The following is a 15,301-nucleotide window of genomic DNA, read 5'->3' as shown; positions in this document are numbered from 1 at the left end:
AAAAATTAAATGTCGCAGAAAGTGTCAAAAGAAGATGGAAAGAATACACAGAGTCACTATACCAAAAAAGAACTGGTCTAAATTCAGCCATTTCAGGAGCTAGCATATGATCAAGAACCTGTGGTACTGAAGGAAGAAGTCCAAGCTGCACTGAAGACATTGGTGAAAAACAAGGCTCCAGGAATTGACAGAATACTGACTGAGATGTTTCAACAAAGGAATGCAACTCTGGAAGTGCTCATTCATCTATGCCAAGAAATTTGGAAGACAACTTCCTGGCCAATCGACTGGAAGAGATCCATATTTTCGCCCATTCCAAAGATAGGTGATCCAACAGAACGCAGAAATTATCAAACAATATCACTGATATCACACACAAGTAAAACTTTGCTGAAGATAATTAAAAGACTGTTGCAGCAGTACATCGAGAGGGAACTGCCAGAAATTCAAGCCAGATTCAGAAAAGGACATGGAATGAGGGATATCATTGCTGCTGTCAGGTGGATCTTAGCTAAAAGCAGAGAACACCAGAAAGATGTTTATCTGTGTTTTGTTGTTGTTGTTAGGTGCCGTCGAGTTGGTTCCGACTCATAGCGACCCTATGCACAACAGAATGAAACACTGCCCGTTCCTGCACCATCCTTACAATCGTTGTTATGCTTGAGCTCATTGTTGCAGCCAATATGTCAGTCCACCTCGTTGAGGGTCTTCCTCTTTTCCGCTGACCCTGTAGTCTGCCAAGTATGATGTCCTTCTCCAGGGACTGATCCCTCCTGACAACATGTCCAAAGTATGTAAGACGCAGTCTCGCCATCCTTGCTTCTAAGGAGCATTCTGGTTGTACTTCTTCTAAGACAGATTTGTTCATTCTTTTGGCAGTCCATGATGGTATATTCAGTATTCTTCGCCAACACCTCGATTCAAAGGCGTCAAGTCTTCTTCGGTCTTCCTTATTCATTGTCCAGCTTTCACATGCATATGATGCGATTGAAAATACCATGGCTTGGGTGAGGCGCACCTTAGTCTTCAGGGTGACATCTTTGCTCTTCAACACCTTGAAGAGGCCCTTTGCAGCAGATTTGCCCAATGCAATGCATGTTTTGATTTCTTGACTGCTGCTTCCATGGCTGTTGATTGTGGATCCCAGTAAAATGAAATCCTTGACAACTTCAATCTTTTCTCCATTAATCACGATGTTGCTTATTGGTCCAGTTGTGAGGATTTTTGTTTTCTTTATGTTGAGGTGTAATCCACACTGAAGGCTGTGGTCTTTGATCTTCATTAGTAAGTGCTTCAAGTCCTCTTCACTTTCAGCAAGCAAGATTGTGTCATCTGCATAACACAGGTTGTTAATGAGTCTTCCTCCAATGTTGATGCCCTGTTCTTCTTCATATAGTCCATCTTCTCATATTATTTGTTCAGCATACAGATTAAATAAGTATGGTGAAAGAATACAACCCTGACGCACACCTTTCCTGACTTTAAACCAATCAGTATCCCCTTGTTCTGTCTGAACAACTGCCTCTTGATCTATGTAAAGGTTCCTCACGAGCACAAATGAGTGTTCTGGAATTCCCATTCTTCGCAGTGTTGTCCATAGTTTGTTATGATCCGCACAGTCAAATGCCTTTGCATAATCAATAAAACACAGGTAAACATTCTTCTGGTATTCTCTGCTTTCAGCCAGGATCCATCTGACATCAGCAATGATATCCCTGTTTCCACAGCCTCTTCTGAAACTGGCCTGAATTTCTGGCAGTTCCCTGTTGATATACTGCTACAGCCATTTTTGAATTATCTTCAGCAGAATTTTGCTTGCATGTGATATTAATGATATTGTTCTATAATTTCCACATTCAGTTGGATCACCTTGGGAATAGGCGTAAATATGGATCTCTTCCAATCAGTTGGCCAGGAAGCTGTCTTCCATATTTCTTGGCATAGACGAATGAGCACCTCCAGCGCTGCATCTGTTTCTTGAAACATCTCAATTGATATTCCATCAGTTCCTGGAGCCTTGTTTTTCGCCAATGCCTTCAGAGCAGCTTGGACTTCTTCCTTCAGTACCATCAGTTCCTGATCATATGCCACCTCTTGAAATGGTAGAATATCGACTAATTCTTTCTGGTATAACGACTCTGTGTATTCTTTCCATCTTCTTTTGATGCTTCCTGCATCATTTAATATTTTCCCCATGGAATCCTTCACTATTGCAACTCAAGGCTTGAATTTTTTCTTCAGTTCTTTCAGCTTGAGAAACGCCAAGCATGTTCTTCCCTTTTTGTTTTCCATCTCCAGCTCTTTACACATGTCATCATAATACTTTACTTTGTCTTCTCGAGAGGCCCTTTGAAATCTTCTGTTCAGTTCTTTTACTTCATCAATTCTTCCTTTTGCTTTAGCTGCTCGACGCTCAAGAGCAAGTTTCAGAGTCTCCTCTGACATCCACCTTGGTCTTTTCCTTCTTTCCTGTGTTTTCAGTGACCTCTTCCTTTCTTCATGGATGATGTCCTTGATGTCATTTCAGAACTCGTCTGGTCTTTGGTCACTAGTGTTCAGTGTGTCAAATCTCTTCTTGAGATGGTCTCTAGATTCAGGTGGGATATACTCAAGGTTGTATTTTGGCTCTCGTGGACTTGCTCTGATTTTCTTCAGTTTCAGCTTGAACTTGCATAGGAGCAATTGATGGTCTGTTCCACAGTCGGCCCCTGGCCTTGTTCTGACTGATGATATTGAGCTTTTCCATCGTCTCTTTCCACAGATGTAGTCAATTTGATTTCTGTGTATTCCATCTGGTGAGGTCCATGTGTATAGTCGCCGTTTATGTTGGTGAAAGAAGGTATTTGCAATGAAGAAGTTGCTGGTCTTGCAAAATTCTATTATTTGATCTCCGGCATTGTTTCTATCACCAAGGCCATATTTTCCAACTGCTGGTCCTTCTTCTTTGTTTCCAACTTTCACGTTCCAATCGCCAGTAATTATCAATGCATCTTGATTGCATGTTCGATAAATTTCAGATTGCACCAGCTGATAAAAATCTTCTATTTCTTCATCTTTGGCCCTAGTGGTTGGTGGGTAAATTGAATAGTAGTCGTATTAACTGGTCTTCCTTGTAGGCGTATGGATATTATCCTATCACTGACAGAGTTGTACTTTCGGATGGATCTTGAAACGTTCTTTTTGACAATGAATGCAACACCATTCCTCTTCAAGTTGTCATTCCCAGCATAGTAGACTATATGATTGTCCAATTCAAAATGGCCAATACCAGTCCATTTCAGCTCATTAATGCCTAGGATATCGATGTTTATGCATTCCATTTCATTTTTGACTATTTCCAATATTCCTAGATTCATACTTCGTACATTCCAAGTTCCGATTATTAATGGATGTTTGCAGCTGTTTCTTCTCATTTTGAGTCGTGGCACATCAGCAAATGAAGGTCCCGAAAGCTTTACTCCATCCACGTCATTAAAGTCAACTCCACTTTGAGGAGGCAGCTCTTCCCCAGTCATCTTTTGAGTGCCTTCCAACCTGGGGGGCTCATCTCCCAGCAGTATATCAGACAGTGTTCCGCTGCTATTCATAAGGTTTTCACTGGCTAATGCTTTTCAGAAGTAGGCTGCCGGGTCCTTCTTCCTAGTCTGTCTTAGTCTGGAAGCTCAGCTGAAACCTGTCCTCCATGGGTGACCCTGCTGGTATCTGAATACCAGTGGCATAGCTTCCAGCATCACAGCAACACACAAGCCCCCACGGTATGGAAAACTGACAGACACATGGGGGATCTGTGTTTTATTGACTATGAAAAGGCATTTGACTGTGTGGATCATCAAAAATTATGGATAACAATGCAAAGAATAGGAATTCCAGAACACACACTCGTACTCATGAGGAACCTACACATAGACCAAGGGGCAGTTGTTCCAACAAAACAAGGGGATACTGAGTGGCTTAAAATCAGAAAAGTTGTGTGTCACAGTTTTATCCCTTCACCATACTTATTCAATCCGTATGCTGAGCAAATGATCCGAGAAGCTGGACTATATGAAGAAGAAAGTGGCATCAGGGTTGGAGGAAGACTCATTAACAGCCTTGCTTGCTGAAAGCAAAGAGAATTTGAAGCACTTACTGATGAAGATCAAAGACTACAGCCTTCAGTATGGTTTACACCTCAACATAAAGAAAACAAAAATCCTCACAATTGGACCAATAAGCAACATCATGATAGACAGAGGAAGTATTGAGGTTGTTAAGGATTTCATTTTACTTGGATCCACAATCAGGCAGCAGTCAAGAAATCAAATGATGTATTGCATTGGGCAGATCTGCTGCCTAAGACCTCTTTAAAGTGTTAAAAAGCAAGGATGTCACTTTGAGGACTAAGGTGAGCCTGACGAAAGCCATGGTATTTTCAATTGCCTCATACACAGGCAAAAGCTGGACATTGAATAAGGAAGACCAAAGAAGAATTGATGCCTTTGAATTACGGTGTTGGCGAAGAGTACTGAATATTCCATGGACTGCCAGAAGAACAAACAAATCTGTCTTGGAAGAAGTACAGCCAGAATTCTCCTTAAAAGCAAGGATGGCGAGACTTCGTGTCATGTACTTTGGACAAGTTATTAGGAGGGCCCAGTCCCTGGAGAAGGACATTATGCTTGGTAGAGGGTCAGCAAAAAAGAGGACAACCCTCAATGAGATGGACTGACACAGTGGCTGCAACGATGGACTCAAACATAGCAATGATTGTGAGGATGGTGGAGGTCCAGGCAGTGTTTCATTCTATTGTACGTTTCTGGCTTCTCACAGGGTTGCTGAGTTGGAACCAACTCAACGGCACCTAACAACAGCAAAAACTATTATCCTTACCCTTGAGGAATTATTCCTCCTTCTGACAGATTAATTGAAATTATTCAGAAAGATCTTGGGTAAAGTGAGACTACTGACCCAAAATACAATGTTAAGTGGAATAATAATAAATTACAACCTCAAGCATCCTCCGTACTGTCCCAGCTTGAAAAGCTTATTGCTATACAGATAAATCCTAGGTATACAGATAAAAACAGTCAGGAAAAATGTAAGCCATCAGCTGCTGCATTTTACCAGATTGATAGGCAAGTGCCAAACTGGTTTGCAATTTAGTATGCAATATTAAAACTTATGAATCAACCATGTTTGGCTTGCATTTGATTCCCCCAAATGCTTGAAAGCTCTACCATGATTCCTGGGCCAGGTGGGAATAGGTAACTCTTTACTAATCTCCCTTGCATTTTACAGATCAGCTTTTTTTTTTTTTGTATTTATTGCATCAGCTTGCTATGCATGCTGGAAACCTTTAAATATTTAAAGCTGTAATTTAGCAAACAACGTAGAAGACAGAAATAGAACTTGGAGTTTTAATTTTTTTTCTTGTAATGAAGGGTTAGAAATGCACCAACCCAGAGAAGGAAAAGACTGACTCTCCTACACAAGGTTCCAGATGTACCATAGTCTTTGTAAGATGGCACCTTGTTACCAATTGCACGTAGAGACAAAGGCCGTATAGTAGATGTGGCCTAGTTGTCCCTCCTTCAGAGTTTCTCCTGCCAGAACCACCTCTTCCCTTCGGCTTTCTCTCCCTACCTTCCTGTTCCTTGTGCAGCCCACTGCTGTACAGCTTCAGCCTCTCTCCCATCAGCTCTTACTATGATCACCAGTGACCTTCCAGTTGCTAAATCTATTGGGTACCTTCCAGTCTTTATCATATTTGACATTTATGCTACACTTAGTGGTCCCTCCTTCTCAAAGCTCTCCTCCTTAGGCCAGTAATAATAATTATGAAGATGATTATTATTACAACTGTACATTTATAGAGCGCTTACAATATATATGAGAGCCCTGGTGGTGCAGTGGTTAAGAGCTAAGGCTGCTAACCAAAAGGTCAGCAGTTCAAATCCACCACTTGCTCCTTGAAAACCCTATGGGGCAGTTCTACTCTGTCCTATAAAGTCACTACGAGTCAGAATCGGCCCGATGGCAATGGGTTTTTTGGTTTGGTTACAATATGTAAGGCAGGGTATTAAGCACTTTACATGCATTCTTTCATTGAACATTCATAACCCTATAGGTGGATATTCTTGTTATTCCTATATTACACATGAAGAAATTGAGGTACAAAAGGTTAACATAACTTGTCTAAGGTGACACATCTAGTAAATGGCAGAGCCAGATTTTGAACCCCGGTTTTGCTGATTCCAGAACCCACATTCTTAGGTAGTAAGCTATGTTGACTCATAAGAAAGTTTTCAGGACAGTGACTATATGGAGGTATCAGAGTCATGAAAGCTATGTCTAGATTGGGATTGTTTTCATTTTTGAGCTGAACAATGCTTGAAAAATAAAATCTTTTGTTTTTTTTGTGGAAAGAAAACTAGACACTGCCCTATCAAAAACAATACAGGTGAGAGTAAAAATGTACCATAAAAATAGCATCAAATAAATTCTAGTCTTTTAGAAACTAAAATAAAATGGAAAAGAGTTTGATTATCTAAAAGATTTTCCCTACTTCTAGTTAAAAATTCAAGTTAACAATATTTTCGAAATTTTTAAAAGAGAACTAGTGGTCTTAAAAAACAGAAGATGATCAAGGGAACTTATAAGATACAAGAACACCAGAAGTACACTGTCTCAAACAAAAAGCGGTGCTCAGTAAATATTTGTTTGAAGACTGAATGTGATTTTCACAAAGTGGTTAAGACTGTGGACTCTAAAGCTAGATTGCCTAGATGAATCCCTTCTTTACTACTTACTGGTTGTATGACAAATTACACAAATTAATTAACCTCTCTGTGACTCAGTTTCCTGTTTATAAATGGAACTAATAATGCCTAGCTCAGGAGTTGTGAAAATCAAAATGCTTAATGTATATCAAGCGTTTAGAACAAAGTCTGGCACATTGCAAGTACTATACAAGTGTTAAAACCAGTTGCACTTGAGTCAATTCCCACTCATGATGATTCCATGTATGTCAGAGTAGAGCTTTGCTCCATAGGGTTTTCAATGATTGAATTTTCAGAAGTAGATAGCCAGGCCTTTCTTCAAAGGTGCCCCTGGTGGACTCAAACCACCAACCTTTTGGTTAGCAGCTGAACACTTTAACTATTTGCATCACCCAGGGACTACTATACAAGTGTTAGCTGTTAGTATTGTGCTGTATTTTTTTTTAATTTTTACAGTGGTACCACATTATTTTTTTAAGTTCTTCTATAGTAAGCAGATATTACTTTTTAAATTGAAAAGAAAAATAAATGTTATTTAAAAAATATTAAACAACAGTTTTAGGGAAAAATTTCTTTTCCTACATAAAAATGACAACTTTAAAAATTGTCATTCTATGTATATATGTTAATATAGTGGCATAAAATTTGGGTTTGAACTTTAAGAGGATCCTTTCCCATTGTAATTGCAAAACTTCCATTTACTTCTACAAAATTTCTACATTGCCTTTGGTTAAATTCCGTTTTCTTTTCTCCAGATGGCACCCCAGGGATTATAGGCACCAAATATAACCTCATAAACTCCTAAAATTATAAAATACGCATCAGCATTCCAATACTTAGACATTATGTTTAGGGTGCCCCCCAACAAAAATTTGCTGTCCTAACATCAGCATTACTCCAAAGAGGGGCTGAAGAGTTTAGCCCAGGAATTTACATTATGGTAGGTAATTGTAAATGTTTTGGAGAGTCAGTACAATAGCAATAATCAGACAAGAAATATTTATGTATTTTCCATACGCTTCTTTTTCAGATTGTTGTTGTTAGGTGCCTTCAAGTAGTTTTTGATTCATAGCAGCCCCGTATAACAGAGTAGAACTGCTCCATAGGATTTCCTTGGCTGTAATCTTTACAGAAGCAGGTTGCCAGATCTTTCTCCCATGGAGGCACTAGGTGGGTTTGAACTCCCAACCTTCCAGTTAGCAACCAAGCACTTACCCGAAAGTGCGCTTAAGCCACTAGGGCTCGTTTTTCCAGATTGTTGTTAGGTGCCGTTGAGTCAGTTCTGACTCCTAGAACGAAATGCTGCCCAGCCCTGCACCATCCTCACAATCGTTGCTGTATTTGAGCCCATTGTTGCACCCACTGTGTCAATCCACCTCATTGAGGGTTTTCCTCTTTTTTGCTGACCATATACTTTACCAATCATAACGTCCTTCTCCAGCGACTGTTCCCTCCTAATAATACGTCCAAAGTATGTGAGACAAAGTCTTGCCATCCTTGTTTCTAATGAACGTCCTAGTTGTACTTCTTCTAAGACAGTCTGGAAACTTCACTGAAACCTGTCCGCCAAGGGTGACCATGTTAGTATTTGAAATACTAGTATCACAGCAACGTGCAAGCCACCACAGTATGACAAACTGACAGACACATGGTTGTTTTTCAGATTAAGCCCATAGACATAAAGTTGGAGAATTTCAGACAATATGAATCCAAAATGTGTGAATGTCCATACCCCACCCCACCCAATGTACCACCCATGGATTAAGAATGAATATTTGTTTTGGGGAAAGGGCAGAATTTTCTAAATTGTCATTCAGTTACAGATCTCAACTTTTATGCAAAAATGATCCAAGTCTGTTTAAATTAGAACATCTATGTATTCTAATATTAAATGGCACAGGAAGCATCAAAAGAAGATGGAAGGAATACACAGAGTCATTATACCAAAAAGAATTAGTCAATGTTCAACCATTTCAAGAGGTAGCATATGATCAAGAACCAATGGTACTGAAGGAAGAAGTCCAAGATGCACTGAAGGCATTGGTGAAAAACAAGGCTCCGGGAATTGACAGAATATCAAGTGAGATGTTTCAACAAACGGATGCAGCTCTGGAAGTGCTCACTCGTCTGTGCCAAGAAACCTGAAAGACAGTTACCTGGCCAACTGACAGGAAGAGATCCATATTTATGCCTATTCCCAAGAAAGGTGATCCAACCAAATGCGGAAATAATTGAACAATATCGTTAATATCAGACACAAGCATTATTTTGCTGAAGATCATTCAAAAGTGGCTACAGCAGTATATTGACAGGGAACTGCCAGAAATTCTGGCTGGATTCAGAAGAGGCTGTGGAAACAGGGATATCATTGCTGATGTCAGATAGATCCTGGCTGAAACCAGAGAATACCAGAAGGATATTTACCTGTGTTTTATTGACTATGCAAAGGCATTTGACTGTGTGAATTATAACAAATTATGGATAGCATTGCAAAGAATGGGAATTTCAGAACACTTAATTGTGCTTATGAGGAACCTATACATAGATCAAGAGGCAGTTGTTCAGACAGAACAAGGGGATACTGAATGGTTTAAAGTCAGGAAAGGTGTGCGTCAGGGTTGTATCCTTTCACATACCTATTCAATCTGTATGCTGAGCAAAATCTGACAAGCTGGACTATATGAAGAAGAACAGGGCATCAGGACTGGAGGAAGACTCATTAACAACCTGCGTTATGCAGATGGCACAACCTTGCTTGCTGAAAGTGAAGAGGACTTGAAGCACTTACTAATGAAGACCAAAGACCACAGCCTTCAGTGTGGATTACACCGCAACATAAAGAAAACAAAAATCTTCACAACTGGACCAATGAGCAACATCATGATAAATGGAGCAAAGATTGAAGTTGTGAAGGATTTCATTTTACTTGGATCCACAATCAACACCCATGGAAGCAGCAGTAAAGAAATTAAAAGACGCGTTGCGTTGGGCAAATCTGTTGCAAAGGACCCCTTTAAAGTGTTGAAAAGCAAAGATGTCACCTTGAAGACTAAGGTGTGCCTGACCCAAGCTGTGGTATTTTCAATCATATCATATGCATGTGAAAGCTGGACAATGAATAAGGAAGACTGAAGAATTGATGCCTTTGAATTATAGTGTTGGCGAAGAATATTGAATATACCATGGACTGCCAAAAGAATGAACAAATCTGCCTTGGAAAAAGTACAACCAGAATACTCCTTAGAAACAAGGATGGCGAGACTGTGTCTTACATACTTTGGACATGTTGTCAGGAGGGATCAGTCACTGAAGAAGGACATCATGCTTGGCAAAGTACAAGATCAGCAGAAAAGAGGAAGACCCTCAATGAGATGGATTGACACAGTGGCTTCCACAATGGGCTCGAGCATAGCAACAACTGTAAGGATGGTGCAGGACTGGGCAGTGTTTCGTTCTGTGGTACATAGGGTTGCTGTGAGTCGGAATTGACTAGACGGCACCTAACAACAACAACAAGCGTTCTAAAAATCTCCTTTCTCACAATGCAGAGGAAGTAAGGTTACTTATTTCTGAATATTAAAAATATTTTAATTTTCCCCAAGGGCCAGACTTATAATCCAGTATGTGGTACCTGGTAATGGTTCTGGTAATATAAGAAGTACATGTTCCTGCAAAAAAAAAAAAAAAAAAATTGAAAAGTACCAAGGAGAATAAAGAAGAAGAGGAGAATATATCTTTAGTTCTCTTGCCCAAAGAGAACAATTCTTTATTTTCTGTTGCTGTCTTTTTGTTGCATTTTCTTAGGCATTTTATTGGGAAGCTTTGGGAGGGCATATCAAGTACTGTTGTTGTGGTTAGGTGCGGTAGAGTCAGTTCTGACATATAGCAACGCTATGTATAACAGAACGAAACTCTGCCCAGTCCTGCACCATCCTCACAGTCGTTGTTATACTTTAGCCCATTGTTGCTCCACTGTGTCAATCCATCTCATTGAGGGCCCTCCTCATTTCTGATGACCCTCTACTTTACCAAGCATAATGTCCTTCTCCAGGGACTAGTCCCTCCTGATAACATGTCCAAAGTACCCAAGATGAAGTCTCACCATCCTCACTTCTAAGGAACATCCTGGCTGTACTTCCAAGACAGATTTGTTTGTTCTCCTGACTGTCTATGGTATATTCAATATTCTTTGCCAACACCATAATTAAAAGGCATCAATTCTTCTTTGGTCTTCCTTATTCATTCTCCAGCTTTCACATGCATATGAGGCGATTAAGAATACCATGACAAATATCAGGTGGACCTTAGTCCTCAAACTGACATCCTTGCTTTTTAACACTTTAAAGAGGTCTTTGGAAGCAGATTTGCCCAATGTAACACATCATTTGATTTTTTGACTGCTGCTTCCATGGGTGTTCATTGTGGATCCAAGTAAGATGAAATCCTTGACAACTTCAATCTTTCCTCCTTTTATCATGATGCTGCTTATTGGTCTGGTTGTGAGGATTTTTGTTTTATCTTGAGGTGTAATCCATACTGAAGGCTTTATAATCTTCAATATTCATCAGTAAGTGCTTCAAGTCCTCTTCAGTTTCTGCAAGCAAGGTTGTGTCATCTGCATATTGCAGATTGTTAATGAGTCTTCATCCAATTTTGATATCACGTTCTTCTTCACATAGTCTGGTTTCTCGGATTATTTGCTCAGTATACAGATAAATAAGTATAATGAAAGGATACAACCCTGATGCACACCTTTTCTCATTTTAAACCACTCAGTATTCCCTTGTCCTGTTGGAAAGACTGCCTCTTGGTCTATGTATGGATTCCTCATGAGCACAATTAAGTGTTCTGGAATTCTCATTCTTTGCAGTGTTATCCATAATTTGTTATGATCCACACAGTCAAATGTCTTTGTGCAGTCAATAAAACACAGGTAAGCATCCTTCTGGTATTCTCTGCTTTCAGCCAAGATCCACCTGACATCAGGAATGATATCCCTTATTCCACATCCTCTTCTGAATCCAGTTTGACTTCCTGGTAGTTCCCTATCGATGTACTGCTGTAGCCGCTTTTGAATGATCTTCAGCAAAATTTTACTTGTGTGTAATATTAATGATATTGTTTGATAATTTCTGCATTCGGTTGGATCCCCTTTCTTTGAAATGGGCAAAAATATCGATCTCTTCCAGTCGGTTGGCCAGGTAGCTGTCTTCAAAGTATCTTGGCATAGACGAGTGAGCACCTCCAGGGCTGTATCCGTTTGTTGAAACATCTTAGTAGGTACTCTGTCAATTCCTGGCACCTTGTTTTTTGTCAGTGCCTTCAGTGCAGCTTGGACTTCTTCCTTCAGTACCATTTATTCTTGATCATATGCTACCTCCTGAAATGGTTGAACGTTGACCAGTTTTTTTTTTTTGTACAATTACTCTGTGTATTCCTTCCATCTTCTTTTGTTACTTCCTGCGTCATTCAGTATTTTCCCTATAGAATCCTTCAGTATTGCAACTTGAGTCTTGATTATTTTCTTCCATTCTTTCAGCTTGAGAATTGCTGATCGTGTTCTTCCCTTTTACTTCAAATTCAAGTGGCATATACTTAAGGTGGTATTTTGGTCCTCATAGACTTGCTCTAATTTTCTTCAGCTTCAACTTGAACTTGCATATGAGCAATTGATGGTCTGTTCCACAGTCTGTTCCTGGCCTTGTTCTGACTGATGATATTGAGCTTCTACATCCACTTTCCACAGATGTAGTCGATTTGATTCCCGTGTATTCCATCTGGCAAGGTCCACGTGTATAGTCGCTGTTTATGTTGCTGATAAAAGGTATTTCCAGTGAATAAATCGTTGGTCTTACAGTCTCTCTTTTTTTCACCAAGGACATATTTTCCAACTACTAATCTTTCTTTGTTTCCAACTTTCGCATTCAATTACCAGTAATTATCAATGCATCTTGATTGCATGTTTGATCAGTTTCAGACTGCAGAAGTTGGTAAAAGTCTTCAATTTCCTCATCTTTGGCCTTAGTGGTTGGTGCATAAATTTGAATAATAGTCATATTAACTGGTCTTTCCTTGTAGGCATGTGGATATTATCCTATCACTGACAGCATTGTACTTCAGGATAGATCTTAAAATGTTCTTTTAACAACTGATGCGATGCCGTTCCTCTTCAATTTGTCATTACTGGCTTAGTAGACCACTTGATTGTCCCATTCAAAAATGGCCAATACTAGCTACTAATGCCTAGGTTATCAATCTTTATGCATTCTGTTTCATTTTTGATAACTTCCAAAATTCCTGGATTCATACTCATACATTCCACGTTCCAATCACCAATGGATGTTCGCAGCTGTTTCTTCTCATTTTGAATCGTGCCACATCAGCAAAAGAAGATCTCAAAAGCTTGACTCCATCCGCATCATTAAGATTGACTCTACTTTGAGGAGGCAGCTCTTCCTCAGTGGTATTTTGAGTGCCTTCCAACCTGAGGGGCTCATCTTCTGGCACTGTATCAGACAATGTCCTGTGGCTATTCCTAAGGTTTTCACCGGCCAATTTTTTCAGAAGTAGACTGCCAGGTCCTTCTTCTTAGTCTGTCTTAGTCTGGAAACTGTCCACCATGGGTGACTCTGCTGGTATGTGAAATACCAGTGGCATAGCTTTCAGCATCACAGCAATACACAAACCACCACAGTATGACAAACTGACACACGCATGGCCGTAGGAAGTACTACTAGTATATGATCATGGAAACTCAGGAGTTCCTTTTAAACCCTTTTTCGTCAGGCTAAAACATTATATAACACAAACTAAACTTTGAAATTATGTGGAATTATACCTCCTCTTTGGTTCTAAACACACCTCTTTCATTCAAATATCCTGGGATTAGAAGACTATACTCAACCATGTACTTTCCATTCCTTTAATGATTTTATTGATTTTCATTACATCCTCTCTCATCATCTTTTCATTTTGAATTCCAAGCTACTCAAACATATTCTCTTTCACCAACACCCTATTGCCTTTGATCACAAAAGCACTTCTTCTCAAGACCTTTTTCAGATACATGTGGGTGCACTAAGGGGGCTAATAATTCAGTGCCCAGTCAAATGGATATTTTTAGTATTAGTTCAGTGTTCATTTAATGACTACAGGAAGGTACTGTCTTATATTAATAAAACAGTTTGCCACTTGCTTTATGTTAAAAATGTAACAGTAAAAAATTGTTAAAGTACAGTAAATGACAAAATATTAATGTCTGTGTTTTCACAGACTCTCCCGCTTCCTCTTCAAAAAAGGATTCTTCCTTGCTGGACCAGCTTCCAGACTCTTCTTCACTCTGCAACATCTGAGAAATGGGTACGGTGGAAAGAAGACTAAAGCCAGGCATGTGTAATTATTCTTCACAATAAAGGGCTGAGGCAGAAAGGGAAGGAGAGAGAAGGAGACCAGTCACAATGGTTGGGTTGGAAGAGCGTTTGGTGGAGAAAATAGAGGAATCATTTATTGCAGAAGCTACTCACAGATACGTGTGTGTGTGTGTGTTGTGCGTGTGTGTGTGTGAGTGGGAGAAGGAGCTAGGCAGAAAGAACATTTACTATTTATTAAAGATGTACTCCCGTTTTCTTTCTTTCCTCCCTCCCTCCCTTCTTCCCTTCCTTTCTTCCTTTTTTTTCTTTCATTCCTTCCTTCCTCCTTATCTTTCATTCCTTATTTTTTAAGTTCAACTTGATCATGCTGTCTCGCTCGGTAAGAGTGGATCTGTCTGCACTTTTCCAGTTATATAAGGAGTTGCTTACGGAATCATGAGTTAATAGGAAACGTATTCCTAACGCATTCATATTTAATTTTAGTATTTCATCTTGAAGCCCAAGTTAGCCTCCCAGCTCATTGTCAATCTCTTAACATCGCTTGGTTCACCTGTACCCCTTGCCTCAACTCTGGGGCAGGGTCCAGGAATAGGGTGAAAGTGTCCATTCTTAATTACTAATTTTTTCTTAAGTTAAAAATTTAATTGTTGTCATTTAAGCCTAGTAAAATATCCCTGGCTGCAAAGTGGCTGTGTAACAATGGTTAAGTCAGAATAGCTGCATCAATGTGTCAAACGCCTGCCCCAAACTAGCAGAGCAGTGACAGGATAGCAACACCCAGTGTCTAGACACATTCAGAGTGATCCAGTTTCCACCTCATGACACCAGCTGCCTGAAGGCCATTGAGGAAGGCAACATTTTTTGAGATGCTCTTTGGTATCTTCCTATGTCCTCGCATATACTCCCCCCCGCCCCGCCCACACATACACACACACACACACTAGCTCTGAGAGTTGAAGGAGTGCTTTGGATGGGACTGGAGCTCTAGAATGAGAGCCCTGCAGGCTCAATGGTTAACCACTCAGCTGCCAACCAGAAGGTTGGTGGATTGAACTCACCTAGCAGCTCTGCAAGAGAAAAGACCTGGCAAAAGATTATAGCCTAGGAAGCCCTATGGGGCAGTTCTGGTCTGTTATATAGGATTTCTGTGAGCTGGAATTGGCTCAAAGGCAC

General features: G+C 39.9%; 1 long non-coding RNA gene across 1 annotated transcript in view; it reads left to right on the top strand.

Annotated features, from left to right (window-relative positions):
* LOC135232468 (uncharacterized) overlaps positions 1–14,974 on the top strand; it is a 131,031-nt gene extending 116,057 nt beyond the window's left edge. The window contains exon 4 of the long non-coding RNA XR_010323080.1: positions 14,031–14,974. This is a non-coding gene — a long non-coding RNA (uncharacterized LOC135232468). The remainder of the gene's footprint in view (positions 1–14,030) is intronic.
* The last annotated feature ends 327 nt before the right edge of the window (positions 14,975–15,301 follow it).

The sequence above is a fragment of the Loxodonta africana genome, chromosome 9, assembly GCF_030014295.1.
Source record: "Loxodonta africana isolate mLoxAfr1 chromosome 9, mLoxAfr1.hap2, whole genome shotgun sequence".
NCBI classification, from domain to species: Eukaryota; Metazoa; Chordata; class Mammalia; order Proboscidea; family Elephantidae; genus Loxodonta; species Loxodonta africana.
Note: the sequence above shows the minus strand (reverse complement) of the source record. Positions and strands in the feature narration are given on the sequence as shown.